At 39.2% G+C, this 25,169-nt stretch overlaps 1 protein-coding gene across 1 annotated transcript in view; it reads right to left on the bottom strand.

The window, feature by feature from the left end:
- The window catches only part of FRYL (FRY like transcription coactivator), a 344,107-nt gene that overhangs the window by 279,492 nt on the left and 39,446 nt on the right, over nt 1–25,169 (bottom strand). The window lies entirely within an intron of this gene.

Genomic DNA, 25,169 nt, shown 5'->3' with positions numbered 1-25,169 from the left:
ATTAAAAAAAGGGACTTCTATTTGGTATATTTCTTTTTATTTTTTATCATTAGCTAAATCTTTTGATTCAGCAGCAAAGATCCTATACAGTGGTTACTCTTCAGATGAGGTGTTTAAATTAAATTATTTAAAGGAATAAATAGTTTGGCAGTTCCTGTTTTGATGGATAGCTAGCACTATGGTGAAATCACTTCGAAAATATCTTAAAACCTTGTTAGATTTTAATGTGTATTTTAAAGTGTTGTTCTGGTAAGTATGAATTTGTAACCAAAAAAGAATATGGTCCCTTTAAAAGAAGACAGAAAGCATTTTTTAATCCAATCTTAGTTTATGTGTTGAAGGAAAGAAAGTGGAAAACATAGGCATTTCATTTAAATGTATTGCTGCCACCTACCAGTTCATTATTTCATTTTGGAAAGGAATTCATAAATTATCCATAGAACTGGGAAATCTTCTGATGCTGGGGAGAGGGTAAAAGAGTTACATGATCATACCACTGGCAAAGGAATGTACCATATGACTGATGTGCTTTGGGGGGCTTCTGTCTGTTGATAGAGAAGCAGAAAAACAAAGGACAAAGGAAACTCTCTTTAATTAATCCTACCAAGTAAGCAAAATAAATAGATCACTTGTTTCAGCAACAGAAGCAAACCGTTGACAATTGAGAAAAGCCACCTGCAGGTGCTTTTGAACACAGGCTGCCCCAGAGCCCAGAATGACCATTGTCTAACACAGGAGTTGGTAATTTTTTTTTCTACAAAGGGCCAGATAGTAAATATTTTTGGCTTTGTGGGCCATATGGCCTATGAGGCACCTACTCAACTGGTGGTACAAGAGCTGACTTAGACAATACATAAGTGAATGAGTGTGACTATACTCCAATAAAACTTTATCTGTGAACACTGCAATTGAACTTCATTTCATCTCCAAGAGTCAGATAATATTCTTCTTTTGATTTTTTTCAACCAGGGCATACAAAAACAAGTGGTAGGCCAGATTTTGCTCCAGGCCATAGTCCATTGATCCCTGGCCTAACAAAACTCTCACTCTTTTTTTGTTTTTGGTTGAGTACTTGGTGTGTGTCAGGCCTATGCTAGACTTGAGAACTATAATGGCTAGGAAGATAGACATGGTCTAGGAAGATAAACATGTTTTCATGGAACTTACTGTATTTTTTTTTGCATATAACATGCCCACGTAAATTACATGCCCACACATAAAATGCGCAGCATAGCTCACAAAAGTAGTGAGGGAGGGGTTGTGCAGTTGGCAAAAAATGTATAGCACACATATGATTTGCATAAAAGCACAGTACGTTATGATAATCACTCAAATATATAATTAGAAATTGTGATAAGTGTCTATGAAAGAAAAGTACAGGGCACTGTACACCATAAGTTGTAATCTACACTAGGAAGTCAGGGAAGGTTTCCCTGCAAAGTATTCTTTGACAAAGACTGAAAAATGAGTATGAACTAACATGGAGAAAGAGCAGGAGAAAAATATTTCAGGCAGAAGACAGCATGTGCAACACCTTCCTGGAAAATGCAGAGTAAAAGGGAGAATAGCAAGCAGTAAATGGGAGAAACCAGGAAAGACAAAATTGTTAAGGGCCCACTGATTTTGTTAGCTGTTGTCAAGTCACCCTGATTCATGGCTACCCCATGTACAACCAAACAAAATGCTGTCTGATCCTGAGACATTTCCATGATCAAATGTGGGTTAGACCATTGTAATCCATAGGATTTTCATCAGCTGATTTCCAGAAGTAGATCACCAGGCCTTTCTTCCTAGTCCATCTTAGTCAGGAAGCTCCACTGAAACATATTCAGCATATAACAACACACAAGCCTCCAATGACAGACAGGTGGTAGCTGTGCATGAGGTACATTGGCTGAGAATTGAACCTGAGTCTCACACATGCAAGGTGAGAACGCTACCAATGAACTAACACTGCCCTAGTAGGGCCTACCCCACCCCCCATTACCATTGAGTCAATTCTGACTCATAGTAACAGTTGTGACAGAGTAGAACTGCCCCACAGAATTTCCAAGGCTATAATCTTTACAGAAGCAGACTGCCATATCTTTCTCCTGCAGAGTGGCTGGTGGGTTCACACTACTAACCTTTTGGTTAGCAGCCAAGAGCTTTAACCACTGCACCACCAGGGGTCCTTACCTATTGTCATCTAGTCAATTCCAAATTATAGTGACCCTTTATAGGACAGGGTAGATCTGCCCCATAAGGTTTCCAAGGCTATAATCTTTACGGAAGCAGACTACCATATCTTTCTCCCATGGAGTAGCTGGTGGGTTTCAACTGCTGACCTTTCAGTTAGCAGCCAAGTGCTTTAACCACTGTGCCACCAGGGCTCCTTCACTAACTACAGTATAATAGTATGCACCACCCATCTGTTAGTTTGCCATACTGTGGTGGCTTACATATTGCTATGATGCTGGAAACTATGCCCCTGGTATTTCGAATATCAGCAGGGTCACCTATGGTGGACAGGTTCTAGCAGAGCTTCCAGATTAAGTCAGACTAGGAAGAAAAGCTTGGTGATCTACTTATGAAAATTAGCTAATGAAAACCCTATGGATCACATCACAGTATTATCCAATACAGTGCAGAAAGATGAGCCCCATGAGTAGGAAGGCAGTACACAATAACTGCAAAAATGGACTCAAACGTACCAACAATCATTAAGATGGCTCAAGACAAGGAAATGTTTCATTTTGTTATACATAAGGTTACCATGAGTTAGAGCCAAATGGAAGACTACTAACAACAACAACAATTACTACAGTATGGAGAATGGATTAGGGAGGTACAAGATTAGTGACTACAATAGTCAAAGGCCTCTAGACCCTAGATTCTGGGCTCTAAAGCCAAACACTACTATTTACCTACCCAGGTACTATTGTTAGTGCTTTACATATGCACCCACTCCTCACTTATCAACATGGCTATGTTCAAAAGACCAGGTCATTATGTGAAAATCAGTACTATGCAAAAAAGGAGGATGGCCACATCGGATCACAAAAATGAAGGATGACTACATCATTACACAACTGCCAAATTACATCATCACATAACTGCCAAATTACATTATTACATAACTGCCAAACTGCTAAGAATCATGGCCCGGCCAAGTTGACACATAACCTTAACATTCACAGCCAACGTTACTCTAACCCCACAACTTGGCTTTCGTTACTGCCAGACATACTTCGTTAATGCACCAAGTAGTCAGATAGTAGATTTTTTACTATTACCGTAAATGTGAAATGACAGGTAACAAGACAGTTGATAAGCGTATTAACTCATTTAATTTTTATAACAACCCCATAGGTAATACTATCATCCCTCTTTACAAATAAGGAAACTTAACTACATGCTGCCTCTCAATATCTTCCCTCAGTGCAGCCCCAGTTGCCTCTGGTTTACAGAATATGACAAGTAATGACAGATGAAAGCTAAGTAAGACTGTGGAAGAAAGAAGGAACAAAAAGAAATGAAGTAGGTGGGCTCTGTGGCACCATAGCCTTGGCTTAGACCTTAGTCTCTTTTCTAAGAAATTATATTGTTTGTTGGAAGTGAGGCCCAAATTCAATGAGACAGCTGCCTAGGGTATCTGTGGAAGCTCTTGTGAGTGTACCCGTGCTACAAAAATATATCCAAAGCAGTGTGTGGAACCTACTTACAACAAAAAAAGTATTCATTGTTTATCTAAAGTTCAAATCTAACTGGGTGTCTTCTACTTTATCTGGCCACCCTGCACCAAGGAAACAAATACATTCTCTCTCACATAAAACCCAGCTGCCAGCTGGAGACACCTGGCCCCTTTAGATTTAGAAAATTGGCCCGAATGCCTCATACAAGTCCAAAAACCTTCCTGGGAATTTTTGTGTGTTCCCAGGGGAGGGGTGTGAGATGGAAGTTCTGTTTTCACCTTCGCCTCCAGACTCACGCTTTCTCCCTGACAGCTCATTCCTGCGGCTCTTTCAACGTCTAGAAAACAAACAAGCAAACATAGGCAATCATTGTGAGTGTGGCTGACTCCACCGAAGAGCTGAGAGCCCCGGGGAGCTGTCACATCAGGCACAGCCTCACGAACAGCTCAAAGTACTTTTTATATACGCTCTTGAGTACAGTTCTGCCACCTACCACCAAGGGCTTCTCATGGCCCTCTGCCATGATTCCTAGGGCATGCTTATCCTCCCGACATTCCCTTTCCCCTGCTGTGTTTTCTTCTCATCATTCTTTCGGTAGCCAAGAATTTCTCTCCTGCTGTAGAGCAAATTCCTGAACTAAGCAGTTTTGATTCCCTCTCTAAAGCTTTGTCACTAGTCAATATTTAAAACCTCAGGATCCTAACCCTAAAACCTTCAGGGTGCCAATCACTTATTGAGGCATTTTTCCACCCAAGGGCAGTTTGAAATTCTCCCTAAGGAGAATTCTGATGCCAGCAGTTAAGACAATCTTCATTTTTATTAATTTATAGCAATGATATTTTTTGCTGGTAAAAGAAGAATATCTCTTTTAGTTGTATCCAACGAGGTTCATTTTTACTAGTTATACCATCATTCTCTTGGGGAAGTTTAATTGCTTTTGCCAAAAGTTCAGGAAAAATCCTAATGGACAGTATTTTGGATTTCATTATGGGTTCCAGATACACCTTTATTTCTACCATTAAATTTGATTCAATATCACAACTGCTTACTTTTTCGAGGTAAAGAAAGAAGGTTTTGGTAAACATGCCAATATTTTTTATAGCTAGAAGCATTATCTGATTTTTTTTTTTTAATGAATGAAATGTACCATCAGGTGAACTCCTCAAGTAAAAACGAGGAGATATAACTAAAAAAAGAGTTGAGCCACAGCCTAGACTCAAACCCTAGTCCATTATCTTTTCCAAGGTCTATCTTCTAAATTAAGCTTTACTTTCCTGACATTTCCCAGGTAGTTCCTAGACACTGCAAAAACCACACAAAGATACACGTATATAGTAATTCTCCTAGCTGATTGGAATAATACTATTAAAAAAATGAATAAATCATTTTCTGAAATCATCTAAAGCACCGTGAAATAGGGAGTTGGGCCATCATATAAAAATTTTACTCTTAAAAAGAGCTTTGCTGCAATTATCTTAACATTTCTAGTAATACAGTCACCTGCTGATTAGTGCTTATGTAAAGTACAAATTAAAGCCTTAATGCTTTACTACTTTTCTGCAAGTACAAACCTGGCCTGAATTTTAGTGTATTGATAACTCATACTGGAACATGTATGTATAATGCCCATATATGAACTATGTAAAAGACAAATAGATTAGAAATATAGTAGCCACACTGGTATGATAATAGAGAAGCAGAGACTCAAGTTCAAGTAACAAAACAATATGCAATTGAGTTGCAATTTTTTTCATCAGGAACTGTTTATATGCTATACATAATAAAGTAACAATATAGTAAATAGTTTTACAAACATTTTGAAAATATAAAATTATCTTTCAGTAAACTATGCCTTTTAACACAGCAAAAAGTCCATAGTAGCTGAAAAATATTCTAAAATGTCCTACAGAGAAACACCCTGCCTTTAAAGAATTTGTGCTTTGACTTAATCAGTGAAGCAATTAAGAATTTATCTGTGAAAGTTGTTTTACCTCGGGAAAATTCTCAACTTTCCACATGCCAGTATGTTAGCAGCTCACATTTTCCATAAGACAAGTTTTGCAAACCATATGCAGATATCTGATAGCTGTTGTGAAATCTCACTCAACACAATTTAGTATTTTGGATCTATTTCTAGAGTCCTGCTATGTGAACATTTTTAGCCTGTACGATGTCAGCCTGGTAATTTTCATGCAAGTAAGAAAACAATTTGTTCTAGTCTCCAAAATGGTACTGACATCAGAAAGTGTCCTTCACATTGAAGAACCTGTGACTGAATAACTTTCAGCTAAAGCAGTAAAATTGATGGCAATGGCAAGGCTTCCAAGGCAGTGCTAATGTGAGAGCAGAGCTCTTCCTTGCCAGCATAATGGAGGCAGCAGTCATTGTTGAGTGAATTGCAAGGAAGAAAGCATCTGAGCTTCAGGTTAAACTCTCCTGTCATGGCGATTCTGTCAACATCAGAGAATTTGGGTTTCATTTTATTTTATTTTTTAATGGTAATTTCATTACAAGTCCCACTCTATTTTTCCAGCACCATCTTCCACTGCTCTCTGATATTTGAATTTGATCTATATGCTATCCACCACTCATCTGTCAATATCTTCTACTATGGAAGCTTGCATGTTGCTGTGATGCTGGAAGCCAAGGCATCAGTATTTCAAAAACCAGCAGGATGACCCATGGTAGAAATGTTTCAGCAGAGCTTCCAGACTTAGACTGGGAAGAAATGTGTGGTGATCTATTTCCAAAAATCAGCCAATGAAAACCCTATCGATCACCATGGAAATTGTCTGATTTGCTTGCTTTGGATACGTCATTAGGAAGAATTAATTGCTAGAGAAGGACATCATGCTTGGTGAAGTACAGGGTCAGCGAGGGTATGAGAGACCCTTGGTGAGATTGATTGACACAGTAGCTGCAACAATGCACTCAAACACACGGGCGATTGTGAGGATAATGCAGTATTGGGCAATGTTTCGTTCTGTAGTACATGGGGTAATCATAAGTCAGGGTCAACTTGACAGTAGCTATCTATCTGTCTGTCTGTCTGTCTTAGTCATCTAGTGCTGCTATAACAGCAATACCACAGTTGGATGGCTTTAACAAAGAGAAATTTATTCTCTCACAGTCTAGGAAGCTAGAAGGCCGAATTCAGGGTGCCAGCTACAGGGGAAGGCTTTCTCTTTCTATCGGCTCTGGAAGAAGGTCCTTATCATTAATCTTCCCCAGTCAAGGAGCTTCTTGGCACAGGGATGCCAAGGTCCAAAGAATGAGCTATTCTCCTGGTTCTTGTTTCTTGGTGGTATGAGGTCCCTCTGTCTCTCTGCTCACTTCTCTCTTTTATATCTCAAAAGAGATTGACTTAAGACACAACCTAATCTTTTAGATTAAGTCCTTCCTCATTAACATAATTCCCACTAATCTTGCCTCGTTAACATTAAAGAGGTAGGATTTACAACACACAGGAAAATCACATCAGATGAAAAAATGGTGGACAGTCACACAATACTGGGAATCATGGCCTACACAAGCTGAAAGATATTTTGGGGGGAGACAATTCAATCCATGACTCTATATCTATCTATCTATCTATCTGTCTATCTGTCTATCTGTCTATCTGTCTGTCTGTCTGTCTGTCTGTCTGTCTGTCTGTCTATCTATCTATCTACCTACTTACCTACCTACCTACCTATCATCTATCATCTATCTCTCTACCTATCTACCTACCTACCTACCTATCTATCTATCTACTATTCTCCAGGTTCCCTCACTGCCCTTGCCTGCATCACAGAGAAGGGTCTCAGAAGAGTAGAGTCCAGGCAGGCTAACAGAAAAATTAGGAGAGTAGTATTTAACTGTAATGACATTTAGAGTACCTGGAGGAGATAGAGGAACCTGGAATAGCTTCTATGAATAGTCCTAAGAAATCTATAGATAAATTTGAAGACAGGGAGAAGGCAGACAACCAAGTCATTAAGATCCCTTAGCTTATTCCATACCTACAAACGGGCAAGCCACGGAGGCAGAGAAATAAGAGATTTTCAGAAAGCAATTGCTGGCATCTCCAGTTATGGAGAGGGGATACCTTGAACTAAGGAGTGAATCTGTCTACCCCAGTGGCAGGAATACCATCATTATATATCCTCTATGTGTGCTAACTTAAGGTTCTTTTGTGACAAGTGGCAGAAACCAAGCCTAAGTAGCTTAAGCAAGAAGGAGAACTTTATGATAGAACACAGGGACGTCTCAAGAAAGGGTAAAGCTGCTGAGCCTCTGAAGGACCTGGAACAGGGAGCTGGCAGATGCTGCCTCAGGTTCTCTCTCCAGGGCCCATGGTCCTACATCTCTGCTTTTCTGGATGAGTCTACTTCATTCCCCTCTCCCTGTCTCTGCAGACCAGCATTGACTAGCTCTGACAACATATGGACAGGCATCATTACTCTACAACAGCGGTCTTTGATCTCAACTTTACAACACTTCATTCAAGCAAATAGACCAAACTGAATAGAATCTCTTAGTCTTAATTGCAAATTCCTGGGAGAAAGAACCTGATTGGTCTTGCCTAAATAAGGGGTCCATCTTTCATCCATTTCCCTTTGGAAAGTGAGGCAAGGTCATAATATAAAAATAGAGATGCTAGAGACCCACATTTATGGAAAGAGGAAGAGAGGGAGGGAGGATGGTTATTTTTAAAGTAAGTGAAACAGTGTGACCTGTGAAGACATTGCAAAAAGTATCTACTGCAGGTAGAAACTGTTATTATCTCCATTTTACAGATGAGGAAATTAAGACATTTGGAACTTAAGTAACTTGCCCAAGGTCACAGAGCTGGTCAGTGGCAGACTCATGATTTGAAGTCAAGTCTATCTGAGTCTTAATCACTAGGCTGTAATGTGTCCTCAGTCCCTGCTTACCAAGCAACCTTCTTATTTTGAAATGCACTGATTATACAGGCTTCATATATTCTAATCCCTGTGATGATTATAGTTCTCATGATAAACTAATACACTGGCTTTCTGGTTCATATGCCATTACATTTCAGTCAGTTCAATCTTAAAAACGGATCTGTTCTTAGTATGTTGAAAAAATTGGGTTTCGAAACCTGTAAGGCTAAGGCTGAGACCGTGATAATGGCCTTGATGGTTGTAAATTTCACCATCCAGGTAATGCACACTCCTATGTACCTTCTTAAAGGGCAATTGCTGATCTTACTGACATGACAATCCTCTGCTTATTCCATGAAACATTTTTATTTCTATGAAGATCAGATCATTTTCTCTATTAGGCCCTAACAAAGAAAGCTAGGTTTCTGTCTGAAAACTGAGCATTTCTGTTTTCCATTCAACTATTCATTCCATAATTATTCTTTAGTGCCAGTTATGTGCCAGTAATGTTCTAAACACTGTGGCTGCAGCTAACAACACATGCATGGTCTCTGCCTTCAGGTTGCTTATGGTATAGACTAGCTTAGAATTTGAGGCAAATAGAATTTCTCCTGATAGGTTTTGGGAGGAGAATAAGAATGAAGATAAGAGATAAGAAAGAGATCCTTTTCTCACAGGAGAGATGAAGAAAGTGGGAATAGAGAAGAATAATAACCTTGGGTTGATGCATAAGTAACCCAGACCTAGATTTCATAAGATTTTAGTACTTATTAATACATTAATTATAAAAGAAATGTCTTCCATCTCACATTCCACTGGAAAAAAGAAGTACATCATGATATAAATGACCAAAATCAAGGCTGCTGTTGGTGTCGTTAGCTGTCATTGAGCTACTCTGATTGGTGGTGATCTTATGTACAACACAACGAATGTTGCACTCTCCTTCATCATCCTCACCATCTCCAACATGTTCGAGTCCATTGCTGTGGCTATTGTGCTAATCCATCTCTATTAGGGTTTCCCTCACCTTTGTTGGCCCTCTCCTTCACCAAACATGATGTCTTCTAATGATCTCTCCTGATGACATGTCTAAAGCAAGTTGAGTCAGACATTGTTCTGCTGTGATCCATAGGTTTCCACTGGCTAATTTTCAGTAGTATATTGCCTTTATTCCTAACCTGGCTGAAACTGGAGGCTCTGCTGAAACTTGTCCACCATGGGTAACTCTGATGGTATTTGAAATACTGGTGGCATAGGTTCTATCATCATAGCAACACACAGCCATGACAGTATGACAAATTGATAGACAGGTAATGGAAAATCAAGGCAGTCTTAACTACAAAGTAGCTGGTGTCAGTAACAAAACCAAAGTACTACACAATTGGATTCCATTTGTAATCTTATGTATATTTGTAGATTGATTATTAAGTTGACATATCCATGGAGTTTACTGACTAATCAACTCAATAATCAGTCTACAAATATACATAAGATTACAAATGGAATCCAGTTCAACAGATAGATCCATCTGAGTCCCAACATGTTTAATTAACCAGAGTATTGGTAAGTTTATTTTTATCTTAAATGCTAAGTTATACTCTTTACAAGTCCTATTTTTCCCTTGTGGCTGGAACAAGTATGGCATTTTCAAAAAAGGGTAGGAAGTCCAAGTAGCTAAATCAGAGTGAAGGAGAGGGAGAATTACAAGATGAGGTCAGAGAGGGGGGCCAGGTCATAAAAGCCTTGCAAACATGGGTAAAGACTTTGGATTTGTATTCTAAATGCAGTGGGAAACCACTGTAGGCCTTTACTCTGATGAATGGCATCATGTGATTTACCAATTAAAAAAAATTAATCTGGATCCTATGTGAAGAATGAATTGTATGAGGGCAAGAGTAGAGCCAGAGAGACCTGTTAGAAGAATATTGCAAAAGAGTAGAGCAGAGATGATATTAGCCTGGACATGAGTGGTAACAATGGAGAAAGTGAGAGTTCACTGGATTCTGGATATATTATTATGTTAGAGCCAAAAGAACTTGCTGACAGACTGAATATGAGTGCAAGACAGGAGTCCAGAATGACTCCCAGGTCAATGGGGTGAAAAGTGAGTACCAACTGCTGAAAAAGAGACCACTAAGAAAGGAGAGGAGCCCTGGTGGTGCAGTGGTTAAGAGCTATAGCTGCTAACCAAAAGGTCAGCAGTTCGAATCTACCAGCTGTGCCATAGGAACCCTATGGGGCAGTTCTGCTCTGTCCTATACAGTTGCTATGAGTTGAAATCGACTTGACGACAATGGCTTTTTTTTTTTTTAAGAAAGAGGAAGGGAGAGGCAGGGCCAAGATGGCAGAGTAGTCAGATACTTCCTGTGGTCCCTTACAATAAAGACCCCCAAAACAAAAAGTGAATCAATTTTATATGAAAATCTATGAGCTCTGAACTTCATAAGCAAAGTCAAGAAATCAGACTGAACAGTAAGCAGAGGGAGAGATGGTTCAGAGCAGAGAGGAGGTGCCAGACCTGACCTGGCCGGCACCAGCATGCTGCAAGCTGGATTGGTTGGCATGCATGGTAAGGCAAGTAGTGGTGCTCTAAATGCATATTCCACAGCAGGAGAGAACAAATGGCAGAGAGTCTGCTCAAGCCTCCAGAACCAGAGAGAAGAAGCGCTCAATCGACAAAGGATAAATACGTGCATTTAACCTATCATGCAGATCGAGAAAACGCCCCCTTTGGGAAGAACCTCTCTCCCATTTACCTGCCCCCCCACACCACCCCAATCTGGTGTCAGCAATTGTCCCACCCCCTGGGCCAGAAGTAGGACCTGTCATGTGCCCTGAGCCGTTCTCCCAGTTTTGGAGAGGGAACAAATTAACACGCAGGAAAAAATAATCTGTCAGTTCCCCTAAACTGGGAACTCAGGGAAGGCACAGTGCCTTTGCCTAGGCACAGGCAAAAGGGGTCCACAGACTTTGAATGCCTTTTATCCCTGATAGGCCTGCATGGGTCCATTTCAATAGCATAGGTTCTCGTTAGCACAGTACAGCAGGGTATATACCTGAAGCCTATTTTCAATTATATCAGCTATAAGGGGGAGTGGCAGATTCATGACATTTGACACCACTTTGCTCATTAAGCAGGGTTTTCACCTATCCACATTAGGGGCCTGAGGAGTGGTGGCTCCACCCACACCACCTAGCCACCTATGACCAGGGTCCAAGAATAAGTGTTGCCTCCCAGTCTTTACAGCCCACAGCATTGGTGCCCATAGTCTGGCTACAAAACTCACCCACCAATGCACTCTAGGGAACAGACACTCAGGGGTAGCCGTCAGCACCCTGTCTTCACAGAGCATGACCTCCTACTGCAGCCAGATACCTGTGCCTACTCCAACCACCCCTGCCTGTCTAGGACTGTAGGTGAGTACCTACACCACACACTTGGTGACTGACTACCTGGACACCTGACCTGAAATCATACAAGAAAAGTAAATGGACTCCTGGGTTCACATACCTAGTAACAGCTCTAACCATTTGGCGATAGGATGTTAGAGCTTCAAGAATGCCAATAATCAAACTAGTTTACACAACCAACCTATCTGGGTATATCAAAACAAGAAGTGAAGACACAGTAAGTAAACATAAAGTAAATAAATAAATAACTTACTGATGGCTCAGGCAAAACAGCCAATATCAAATCACATAAAGAAGCAGACCATCATGGCTTCAGCTAGCCACCAAAACAAAGATTCAAGAAACCTTCCAGAGGAAGATAACTTCTTGGAATTACTGGAAATAGAATTCAAAAGATTAATATACAGAGCTCTTCAGGAGATCAGGAAGGAGATCAGGCAAAATGCAGAACAAGCCAAGGAACACACAGACAAAGCAACAGAGGAACTTAAGAAGGTTATACAAGACCATAATGACAAATTTAACAGGCTCCAAGAATCCATAGAGAGACGGCAAACAGAAATCCAAAAGATTAACAATAAAATTTCAGAATCAGACAACCACTAACCCACTAACAAGGCAATACAAAGTCACAGGAGCAAAATTGAGGCATTGGAAGTCAGAATTAGTGAGACTGAAGATAAAGCACTTGACACCAACTTATTGAGGAAAAGTCAGATGATGGAATTAAAAACAATGAAGAAACCCTAAGAATTATATGGGACTCTATCAAGAGGAATAACCTACAAGTGATTGGAGTACCACAACAGGGTGAGTGGAATAATGGAAAATACAGAGAGAATTGTTGAAGATTTGTTGGCAGAAAACTTCCCTGATATTGTGAAAGATGAGAAGATATCTATCCAAGAAGCTCATCAAACCCCACACAGGGTAGATCCCAAAAGAAAGTCACCAAGACATGTTATAATCAAACTTGACAAAACCAAAGATAGTGGCTAGGGATAAATGAAAAGTCATCCACAAAGGAGGGTCAATAAGATTAAACTCTGACTACTCAGCAGAAACCATGCAGGCAAGATGGCAATGGGATGACATCTATAAAGCCTTGAAGGAAAAAGAATTGCCAGCCAAGAATTTTATATTCAGCAAAACTGTCTTCAAATGTGATGGTAAAATTAGGGCATTTCCAAATAAACAGAAGTTTAGGGAATTCGTAAAAAACAAACCCAAATTACAAGAAATACTAAAGGAAGTCCTCCAGTTAGAAAAGCAGTAACATCAAACAACAACCTAAGACTAGAACACAGGACAGAACAACAAGATATCAACCCAGATAGGAAGGTCGCAAAAATAAATCAAGGCTGAAACACTGAAAATAGGGAAACAGAGATGTCAATATGTAAAAGATGGCCACATTAAAACAAAAAAGAGGGACTAAATAATGTAGTCATATATCTTTCATATGGAGAGGAAGTCAAAGTGATATAAAGAAATAAAAGATTGGTTTAAGCTTAGAAAAATTGAGGTAAATATTAAGGTAACCAAAAAGAAAACTAACAATCCTACGCATCAAAATAAAAAACAAGAAAAACATAAACACTGACCAAATACAAAATCAACAACAATGAAAAGAAAATACATTAAGAAAAATGACTCAGCACAGAAAATTAAGTGGAACAAAGAAATTGTCAACAACACACACAAAAAGACATAAAATAACAGCACTAAACTCATAAAAAAAAAACTCATACCTATCAATAATTACACTAAATGTAAATGGACTAAATGCACCAATAAAGAGACAGAGAGTGGCAGAAAGAATAAAAAAACCCCACAATCCCTCTAAATGCTGCCTACAAGAGACACACCTTAGACTTAAAGACAAAAACAAACTAAAACTCAAAAGGTAGAAAAAATATATATCAAGCAAGAAAGGAGAAGGTTTGTAAAAAGATATCAAGATTCAAAGGCAGTGATTTCAAATAGACATCCAAGGGAAGTTATCAAGAAGAAAAAGAAGGAGCTTGCATATAAGTCTAGAGTTCATAGGTGTGCTTAGTGCCAGAGAGACAAATTGGAGAGGCTTCAGTGTATCGATGGTATTTAAAGCCTTGATGAGAGCACCAAGGAAATGAGAATAAATGAGTATAGCTAAAGAAAAGGCCAGGGACTGAGCCTTTAGGCACTCCAACATTTAACAGCCTTGGAAGGAATGGCCAGTGAAGTAGGTAAACCAAGGAAGAGTGGTGATCTGGAAATGAAGTGAAGAAAACGCTTCAGGGAGAGAATGATAGTCTGTGTCAAATACTGTTAAGAGGCTGTCATAGTTACCCAGTGCTGCTGTCACACAAATAAGACAAAGCAAGTGGCTTTAAAGAACAGAAATTTATTGTTTCAAGTTTTGGGGGTTAGAAGTCCAAACCAGGGCATTGGCTCTGCCTTAGTTATCTAGTACCGCTATAACAGAAATATTAACAAACAGAAATTTATTTTCTCACAGTTTAGGAGGCTACAAGTCCGAATTCAGGGTGTTGGCTCTAGGGGAAGTCTTTCTCTTTGTGTCAGCTCTGGAGGAAGGTCCTTGTCTCTTCTGAGCCTCTGCTCCTGGGCAATCTTCATGTGGTTTGGCATCTCTCTTCCCCCATCTCTTTTTGGTGGCTTGCTTGTTTAACCTCTTTTATATCTCAAAAGAAATTGACTCAAGACACACCCTATACTAATTCTCCCCATTAACATAATAAAGACATTGCATTCCCAAATGGGATTAAAACCACAGGCATAGAGGCTATGATTTACAACACATTTTTGGGGGGAACACAATTCAATTCATAACAGGCTGTCAGGAAGTGTCTTTCCTTGTCAGTAGCCCCTGGTGTTCCTTGACGTGTAGACAGTTCTTCACAGGGCCTCTCCCCCGTGTGTGTCTCCACTCAGAGAGGATTAGGTTTAGAACTCACCCTACTCTGTCAGGTATAACTGCATTAACATGAAAAAAGAAAGTCTCCCTGTCCAAACAAGGTCATATTTAAAGGACAGAGGTTAGGATTTCAACATAACTTTTTAGGGGACACAATTCAGTCCATCACGGAGGCCAAGCAAGATGACAGCTAAGATACTACCATTGGATTTGGCATGAAGAAAGTTATTGCTTGATCAAGACAAGAGTGGTCTTGGAGGAATCGTTGTAAATGCAGAAAATGAGTGACTTGAGTTGCAAATCTGAGGTAACAAAATGATAAAGTAATAGCAAATAGTTATTAATGGGATATTGCCATAAAAAACGAGTAGGAAAATGTGACCTTAGGTGAAGGTGAACAAGAACATTAAAACCAAACCTGTTGCCATGGAGTTGATTCTGATTCGTAGAAACCCTATAGAAGAGAGTAGAACTGCCCCATAGAGTTTCCAAGGAGCAGCTGGTGGATTTGAACTGCCGATCTTTTTGGTTTGCAGCAGTAGCTCATCATAGCTCTTAACCACTGCACCACCAGGGCTCACAAGGACATTAGAGAGGGTTTTATATTCTGTTTGTATGGTGATGGAAATGATAGAGGAGAGAAAGAAACATTGTCAGTGAAGCAGAGAGGGGATATTGCTAGACTGAAATCATCCATGTGGTCAGAAGGACAGAAGCCAATGTGGAAATGTTGGCCTCAAGTGTGAGCACTAATTTGTATGCAAGGTAACAGAACGGAAGGCAAAGCACACAGATACAGGTGCTGACAGACTGATAGATTCAATGAAGAAAAATGAAGTGATTCTCCTCCAATTATTTCTACCTTCTTAACCAAATTAGAAAGGTCATCACTACCTAAAAGTGAAAAATGAGGCAGGGATTTCTGAAGTTTGAAGAAAGAGGAGTATCTGTGAAACAATTATCTAGGAGAGTGGGAAAGACCAGGAAAATGTAGAACTGCCAAAAGAATAAAAGCTGACTTGAAATTTGTGGTTAAAAAATAAGTAAGATTAGTCAGTGTGGTTACATATTGTTCTCCAGCCATGTTCAACTGTTCAGTACTGACGTGAAATAGATGGAGAACTATGTTTAAGACAGGGTATGAATTTTAAGACAGGGTATGAATTTTTTAGTGAGTAAGATACAAAGTGAGGGGGAAAAAGGAATTGAGGGTATATGCATGGAGTGCTGGTAGTAAGCCACGTAAGGAGAAAAGACAGTATAAGAACTGCAAGGATGAACAGTAAAGAAGTGATAAATCACTAGATTAGCTACCCCGAATGGGCTGGTTGGGGGGCAGTGCTAGATCTAGAAAGATGAGAGGATGGTCGGAAAGTATGGAGTTCTAAAAATCAGGATTTTTGGAGGTGATACAGTTACGTGGTAATAGTAAGTTCTCTAAGGCATATGATAGTGTTTTGCTGAAACGAAGTGGAGGAAAATAATATTGAAAATGAGAAGATTAAGACACTGATAGTCCAGGGTGTTTACATGGGCAATTTATTTGAATGCTGAAGTCACCAAGCATCAGAGTATGGAGTAGTAGTGGAGAAAAGCACAGTAGAATATTCATTCATCAAATAAGAATACATTAGCAAGAGGCTAGTAGATAAATCAATAAGGAAGGGTAGTAGTATAACAACATGTGCTGTAAAGAAGCTACATTTTTATTGGTTGATTGGTTTTAGGAAGGAATAAAGATAAAATGTCTAAAATTAGCAACAAGGAAAAATGGATACCACCGCCAGGTCCTGTGTAAGTGGGATGTAGGAGAAAACACAGCTATCACTTGAGAGAATTGAGGAGGATGTCTTGTCTTCAATGCCTACCCAAGCTCCAATTACAGGAAGAGGAACCATAAATTCTGAAGGGCACAGTGAAAGGGTTTGGGAGGTTGGGGAACAATGAGAGATTAACTCTATTCGTGGATGTACTAAATCCTTAGGGTGATAATGAATTACTCAGAGGGCTTGGACATTCACTCGTAATGAAGTGTATACAGCAGTTGGTATGATGGGACTAGTTCTGATAGTCACATAAGGAAAAGATGAATATCAGTCTTCATTACAGCCTCTGCTTTGGGCCTGATTTCACAGCACTTTGTAGATGGGGTCGCCATGAATAGGAATTGACTCAACAGCAACTAGTTCCTGGTTTGCGGTAGGCAGGTGGTATCATGGTCACTGGGGAGCCTTACTCTGTGTGACTCTTCCTTCAATCCTGCTGAAGGTGGTACAACAGTAGGGGGAGGACTGATTTTACCAAGGCCAGTGAAGCTCTCGGGGCCTTGTTTAACCCCTTCTGAGCTTTTTCACAGATAATTCCAACTAGCCATCAAAAACATACTCCCTTGGAATATTCCTTCCATCACTGCTGGAAGTCACATGCTATGGCTCTAGGGGACATCAGCCAACAGCTTAATCAATTCTCCTGCACTCCACTTACTCTAGGCATCTTCCAATGTTGAGATGAAGAAGTGTGGATCTAGCCATGGTATTGGCCTGTACTAGATTACATTGATGAAATTAATGTGATGTAACAACTATGTTCCTAATGACTTATGGTATTTTTAAGCGAACAACCTGTGCATTACACAATTTTTACCAATTGCGCACCCCCTACCCCTTGCTATTTTCATAAGTGACCTATGCTATGTGTTATGTGTGCACATTATTTGCAAAAACTACAGTAAATTAAGTCATTGAGAGAGAAAAGACTCAAAGTTGATGTTTATTGAACTCCTAAAGTTCCATGATAAAAAAAAAATAGCATATACGAAATAACTGTTTGTGGTCAGCACAACTGGCTAAACCAAAAGCAAAGAAGTTTCCTGAATAAACCAAATGCTTTGAAGGCCAGAGTAGCAGGGGTGGGGGCCTGGGGACCATGGTTTAAGGGGACATCTAGGTCAACTGGCATAATAAAATTTATTAAGAAAACATTCTGCACTCCACTTTGGTGAGTGGTGTCTGGGGTCTTAAACACTAGCAAGCTGCCATCTAAGATGCATCAATTGGTCTCAACCCACCTGGAGCAAAGGAGAGTGAAGAACACCAAAGACGCAAGGTAATTATGAGCCCAAGAGACAGAAAGGGCCAAATTAATCAGAGACTAGATCAGCCTGAGACCAGAAGAACTAGATGGTGCCCAACTACAACCGATGACTCCCCTGTCAGGGAACACAACAGAGAATACCTGATGGCACAGGAGAGCAGTGGGATGCAGAACTCAAATTCTCATAAAAAGACCAGACTTAATGTTCTGATTGAGACTAGAAGGACCCTGGAGGTCATGGGCCCCAGACCTTCTGTTAGCCCAAGACTGGAACCATTCCCAAAGCCAACTCTTCAGACAAGGATTGGACTGGACTATAAGAAAATGATGCTGTCAAGGCCTGAGCTTCTTGGCTCAAGTAGACATGTGAGACTATGTGGGCAGCTCCTGTTGGGAGGGGAGATAAGAAGCCAAAGGGGGACAGAAGCTGGCAGAATGGATATGAAAATACAGGGTGGAGAGAAGGAGCGTGCTGTCTCATTAGGAGGAGAGCAACTAGGAGTACATAGCAAGGTGTATATAAAATTTTGTATGAGAGACTGACTCAATTTGTAAACTTTCACTTAAAGCACAATAAAAATAAAAAGAAAATAATTGTGGTACATTATTTTCTTTTTGATAGTTGTGATCTTAATTCCCAAATCAATATACTAAACACATATTAACCTTCACCATCAATGACTACAATTTAAAAATACCAAGCAGTTCAGTGGAAAAGAAATTAGTTACAGTTTGGGGAAGGAAAAAAAAAAGAGAAAACTTGCTGGCTGTTAGGTATTTATCCAACAATGAACCATAAAGAGTAGGAGAACTACATTCAAAGAATTGAAACTCATGTCCCAACAAGCTAAAAGCTATTAAAAGGGCCTGAGTAACAGCCTCTATTCCCTACCCCAAAACTCTTAACATAAGTTCACAACATTGAATGACATTTGAAACAATGAGGATTTTGTTTTAAAATTTCAAGTCCAAGGTGTTAATGCTTACTATTGGAGATTGGAATGCACCAAAAACTGATTAAACATGTCTGAGTCTTGTTGGCGCAACATAAAGTTAATGCAAGCGGTCAAAGTACACAATTTTAAAATACACTGTTGTTATAATGTTAAGTCTGTATTAATGGATGCTATTTTTTTTAATTAAAAAATACAGTGAAGAGACAGATGAAAAATAAGATTTGATTAACAGAACCTGAACTAGAAAGATTCCATGTAAGTGTAAAACAGATGACTCTTGTATGCTCGGTCTTGCATTTTTACAACTCCACCTATATATAATGTATAGTCATTACTCCCCTTGAGAAAGGCTCTTCTCCGGATTTTCTTCTTCCTCAAGTCCTTTCCCAAAGCTGCTGCCAAAATCAACTTCCTCTCTTGCCATTCTGACAATGTCACTCCCTTCCTAAAATTTCCTTTAATGGACTTTGCATGAAAGTCAGAATTCTTGCCCTGCCTTTAGGACAAACACACTATTCCTGCCCAGATTTATTTAAGGATCTTGCCTATTTTTATAAATCCACATGTCATTTTCCTTTCCATGTAGACTGATTACCTTTTGGTTTCTAGACTTCTTTATGCTCATTAATGTTTAGATTGTAAACCCTTTATTCAGGGCTGATCTATAAGAGTTCTCATTTTACCTCTATCCCCTACCCAGTGCTGTGAAGTTGATTCCTTACCCCTATACCAACAAAAATACATAAACACTAAAAACTCTTTGGAGTTGTCTTATTAACATTTCTCTGGAAATTTCCTTGTTTTTGTAAGAAACGTACAATTACCCACATTGAAAATTTTTTTCCAATTAAAACAGTGATAGAAAAATCGCATCGATTAAAGGTAGGGTTGCAGAGCCAATTGTGCTGTCAATAAATTGGACACTGTAAAAAATTGAATTGGGAAAAGTTGTGTTGTAGATATATCTACAAAAACTACAAAAAAAAAAAAACCCTCAAAAACAGTAGCTGCTGAGGCTGCTTATGTACAACAAAACATTGATGGGATTTGGTTTCTCGTTTGGAGGTTAGGGTTGTGGTTTCATGGGACAAGCCAGTTAATTGGCCTAATAACTTGTGTAGCACTTCTGTTCTAGCTCCTAGTCCGTTGCAAAGCACCTGCAGTCTTAAAAGCTAGCAAGCAGCCATTCAAGGCATGACAATTTGTCATTATTAACCTGGAGCAACAGAGGAAGAAGGGAATGTCAGGAATAGAAGGAGGATATGGAATGTGTGGCTAATTGCCTGCATGAACAACTGCCTCCTTTGTCATGAGACCTGAACTGGTTGGTGCCTGGATACCACTACTGAATATTTTAACCAAAGGTTTCATAGAAAAATCCTGATCAAAAAGGGGGAAATGCAGAACAGAATTTCAAATTCTCACAGACTCAAGACTTTCTGGAGCCCTGGAGGGTAGATGAACCTCTGAAACTATTACCCTGAGATAATCTTTAAACTTTAAACCAAAAATATTCCCTGAAGTCATCTTAAAACTAAACAATACTTTAACCAGTAAAAAAAAAAAGAGCATCATGCTCTTTTAAGAACTATCTATATGGGATCAGAATGACAACATGGACTTGAAAAATTGGATAGGAACGTTGGCAGCAGTGAGGTTATGTTAATGAGGGAGGGACAACTCAAAAAAAGAGACTGAGAATGGTTGCACAACTTGAATATAATCATCACTAAGTTGTACACGTGGAAACTGTTGAATGAGTGTATTGTTTTGCTGTGTATATTCTCAGCAACAACAAAATAAATAAAATTTAGAAAAAAGAAAACCAAAATATTCTTAAAAGATGAAAATAATATTGTGGGATATCCCTAAGGAGTAAAATGATTTTAAGTCAGAGGAAAAAATATCTTATACTGTTATCGTAGGCAACTCCTAGGAAAAGTTTCTCCAAATTCTGAAATGGTGCCAATGCTCTGCTCTTTTTTTTTTTTTTCATCTTCCAACACAGGCTCTTTTTTTAAACCTAGAAGACCTGAATTCAAGTCCCAGCTTGGTTATTTGCCAATTCTATGTTTTTTTCATTTAATCTCTTTGAGCACCTGATCCTTGTTTGTAGAACAGAAATAACAGTACCTAAATGACTTTTCTGATGGTTCAACAGCATTTGTAAAAATGCTTTGTAAAGTAAAAAGTAGTAGAAAAAATACAAGATATTATTGTTACTTCCTTCCAATGTTCCATTCTGAGTGATAACTTACCCAGGATTTTCCGTGCATTTTTATCTGCAGGCAAATCCGGTCATAGTCACAGACCTACCTAAATGGCAAACTCTTTGCGCTAAATCTTTCAGGGATATTGATTATTGTTGATAATAATTTAAAGACAGATCTTGGTTTATAACTCTTCTATCCTTATTGTAAGGCATTCGATTGTGTGGATCATAGCAAATTATGGTTAACATTTCGAAGAATGGGAACTCCACAACACTTAATTGTGCTCGTGAGAAACCTGTACCTAGAATAAGAGGCAGTCATTCTAACAAAACAAAGGGATACTGCATGATTTAAAGTCAAGAAAGGTGTGTGTCAGGGTTGTATCCTTTCACCATACTTATTCAATCTGTATGCTGAGCACCTAATCCAAGAAGCTGGACTATATGAAGAACACAGCATCAGGACTGGAGGTAGACTCATTAACAACCTGCAATATGCAGATGCCATAACCTTGCTTGCTGACTTAAAGAACTTACTAATGAAGGTTAAAGACCACAGCCTTTAGTATGAATTACTCCTAAACATAAAGAAAACAAAAATCCTCACAACTGGACCAATGAGGCAATACCATGATAAAACCAAAAACCAAACCCGCTGCTGTCAAGTTGATTCCGACCCATAGCAGCCCTATAGGGCAGAGTAGAACGACCCCATAGAGTTTCAAAGGAGGGCCTGACGGATTCAAACTGCTGACCTTTTGGTTATCAAGCCGTAGCACTTAACCACTATGCCACCATCGTTTGATTTCTTGACTGCTGCTTCCATAAGCATTGATTGTGGATTCAAGTAAGATGAAATCCTTGAAACTTCAATATTTTCACTGCCTATCATGATGTTGCATATTGCTCTAGTTGTGAGGATTTTTCGTTTTCTTTGAGGCGTAATCCATACTGAAGGCTGTGATCTTTCACCTTCATCAGTAGGTCCTTTAAGTCCTCTCCTCTTTCAGCAAAAAGTTGTGTCATCTGCATAACGCAGGTTGTTAATGAGTACTTCCTCCATTCCTGATGCCACATTATTCTTCATGTAGTCCAGCTTCTCAAATTATTTGCTCAGCATACAGATTGAATAAGTATGGTGAAAGGCTACAACCCTGATGCACACCTCTCCTGATTTCAAACCACTCAGTATTCTCATGTTCTGTTCAAACAAATGCCTCTTGGTCTATGCACAGGTTCCTCATGAGCAAAATTAAAAAAAAAAAAATTTTTTTTTTTTTTTCAAAATTAAGTGTTCTGGAATTTCCATTCTTCGCGATGATATCCAAATTTTGTTATGACCCACACAGTCGAATGCCTTTGCATAGTCAATAAAAAACAGATAAACATCTTTCTGGTATTCTCTGCTTTCAACCAGGATCCATCTGACATCAGCAATAATATTCCTCGTTCCATGTCCTCTTCTGAATCTGGTTTGAATTTCTGGCAATTCCCTGTTGATGTACTGCTGCAACCAAAAAATTAGCTATTGAAAACTCTATGAAGCACAGTTCTACTCTGACACACATGAGGTCACCATGAGTCAGGGCTAAGTTGACAGCAGCTAACAATGACACTGTGCCCCTTGTGTGTCACCTTTTCCACTTACCATAGAATGGTGAACTTTTACTATGTTATTCTATATTCTTTTAAAACATGATTTTTAAATAGATTTTGTTGTATGGATGAGTCATCATTTAGTCAGTTCCTTATTATGGAATATTTGTTTTTCAAATATTTTACTATTATAGTCACTTTTTTTTTTTTGAAGCTACAATTATATATATATACTTAATAACCAAAAATCTAGAAATATAGACAGTAAAAACACTGTTATGGATTGAATTGTGTTCCCCCAAAATACCTGTCAACCAGCTAGGTCATGATTCTCAGCATTGTATGACTGTCTACCATTCTTTCATCTGATGTGATTTCCCTACGTGTTGTAAATCCGATAACTATGATATAATAAGATGTATTAGTGACGGTTATATTGGTGAGTTGTATTAACTGGTCTTCCTTGTAGGCATATGGATATTATCCTGACAGTGTTGTACTTCAGGATAGATCTTAAAATGTTCTTTTTGACGATGAATGCAACACCATTCCTCTTCAAGCTGTCATTCTCAGCAGACTGTGATTGTCTGACTCGATGGTACCTAACAACAACATATTGATGAGATCTACTAGATAGTGTCTTAAGCCAATCTCTTTTGAGATACAAAAAATAGAATTGAGCAGAGAGACAGGGGGACCTCATACCACCAAGAAAGCAGCACCAGGAGCAGAGTGTGTCCTTTGGACCTGAGGTTCCCGCGCTGAGATGCTCTCAGACCAAGGGAAGACTAATGACGAAGACCATCCTCCAGAGCTGACAGAGAAAGCCTTCCCCTGGAGCCTGCATCCTGAATTCAGACTTCTTGCCTACTAGACTGTGAGAGAATAAACTTCTCTTTGTTAAAGCCATCCACTTGTGGTATTTCTATTACAGGAGTACTAGATGACTAAGACAAAGACCCACCCTAATATTTTCAAGAGAAAAAAAGAGAAATTTCCCACCCTAATTTTTAGATAACCACTCCTAACAGTTTAGGATTCTTTTTCCTATTTTTCTTCTCTTCCCCACAAAAATGCGATCATTCTATATGTGATTTGCACTCCGATTTTTTTCTTTTTGCAAAATTTCATGGACATCTTTCCATTTTAGTCCTTGGGTTAAATCAGGACCCTTTCTGTGGCAAAGATTAGACACCCATTTCAAAACAGCTTAAACAAGGAAATGGAATTTTTTTGGTTCATGTAACTGCAAAGTTCAGAGGTACCTCTATACCTCATGTGCAGCTGGATCCAAGTGCTCTAAAGATAGCATCAAGAAACCTTCTTTCGCTCTCTCTTTGACTGTGGTTTCTGCTTTCCTTTTACAGTGGCTTTCTTCCCAGGCAGGCACCAGCAGCTTAGCAACCCCAGTGGAGTAAGCCTCTTTCTCAAAACTTTCTGCCAAGATCTCAGAGTGGATCATCATCAGCCAACTTGAGTCATGGGCCCATAGCAAGGACTGAGGGGTGGAATCAACTAAAGTTCACCACACTGAAAGTGAGTGACAGTTGACTTTGTAAAGGAAAATCATTGTTACCAAAAGAAGAGAGAAAGGAAGCTGGACAGGCACATCAATAAATTGCCACTATGCCACATATAGATCTATCTCATGATGTGTGATAGTTAAATTTTTTAACATGGTGATTGGATCATAATTTATTTAATCTCCTATTGGTTGGCAGTTCAAAACAACCAGCTGCTTCTTGGAAACCCTATGGGGCAGTTCTACTCTGTCTTATAGGGTCACTATGAGTCAGAATCAATTCGACAGCAAAGGGTTTGATTTTTTGGTTTGGTTACTGATGAGCAGTTCAGCTGTTCCCCAAAAATAGTCTAAACTAGTATATTTTGTACTTGCATTGTCTGATTTTTTTAATCTTAAGAATCTTTAGTACTCAAGTGATTTCATATTTATCATTACATATTATAACCAATCAAACCAGTTACTGTCGAGTTGTTCTGATCCATGGCAACCCAATGTGTATCAGAGTAGAACTGTGCTCCATAGGGTTTTCAATGGCTGATTTTTTGGAAGTAGATCACCAGGCCCTTCTGAGGTGTACCTGGCTGGACTCAAGCCACCACCCTTCAGATTAGCAACTGAGTGCATTAACTGTTTGCACCACCCAGGGACTCCATAATAAATCGCAACATCATTTATCATTTTTAATCTTATCTACTTGCCTTCTCATTAATTTGGCAGTGCTTCTCAAAGAATTAAATATACCATGCTTACTTTTCCTGGAGGACTCCACTTCAAAACGTCAGCAAATGAAATAAAAACAATGACACTGGTTACTTCATACTACAGAGCTGGCAAAAATTAGGAAGCTGGACACAGCAAACAGTTGGTGGGGATGTGGGACTCATGCACTGCTGGAGGAA

This window comes from Elephas maximus, chromosome 5 (assembly GCF_024166365.1).
Source record: "Elephas maximus indicus isolate mEleMax1 chromosome 5, mEleMax1 primary haplotype, whole genome shotgun sequence".
Taxonomy (NCBI): domain Eukaryota; kingdom Metazoa; phylum Chordata; class Mammalia; order Proboscidea; family Elephantidae; genus Elephas; species Elephas maximus.
Note: the sequence above shows the minus strand (reverse complement) of the source record. Positions and strands in the feature narration are given on the sequence as shown.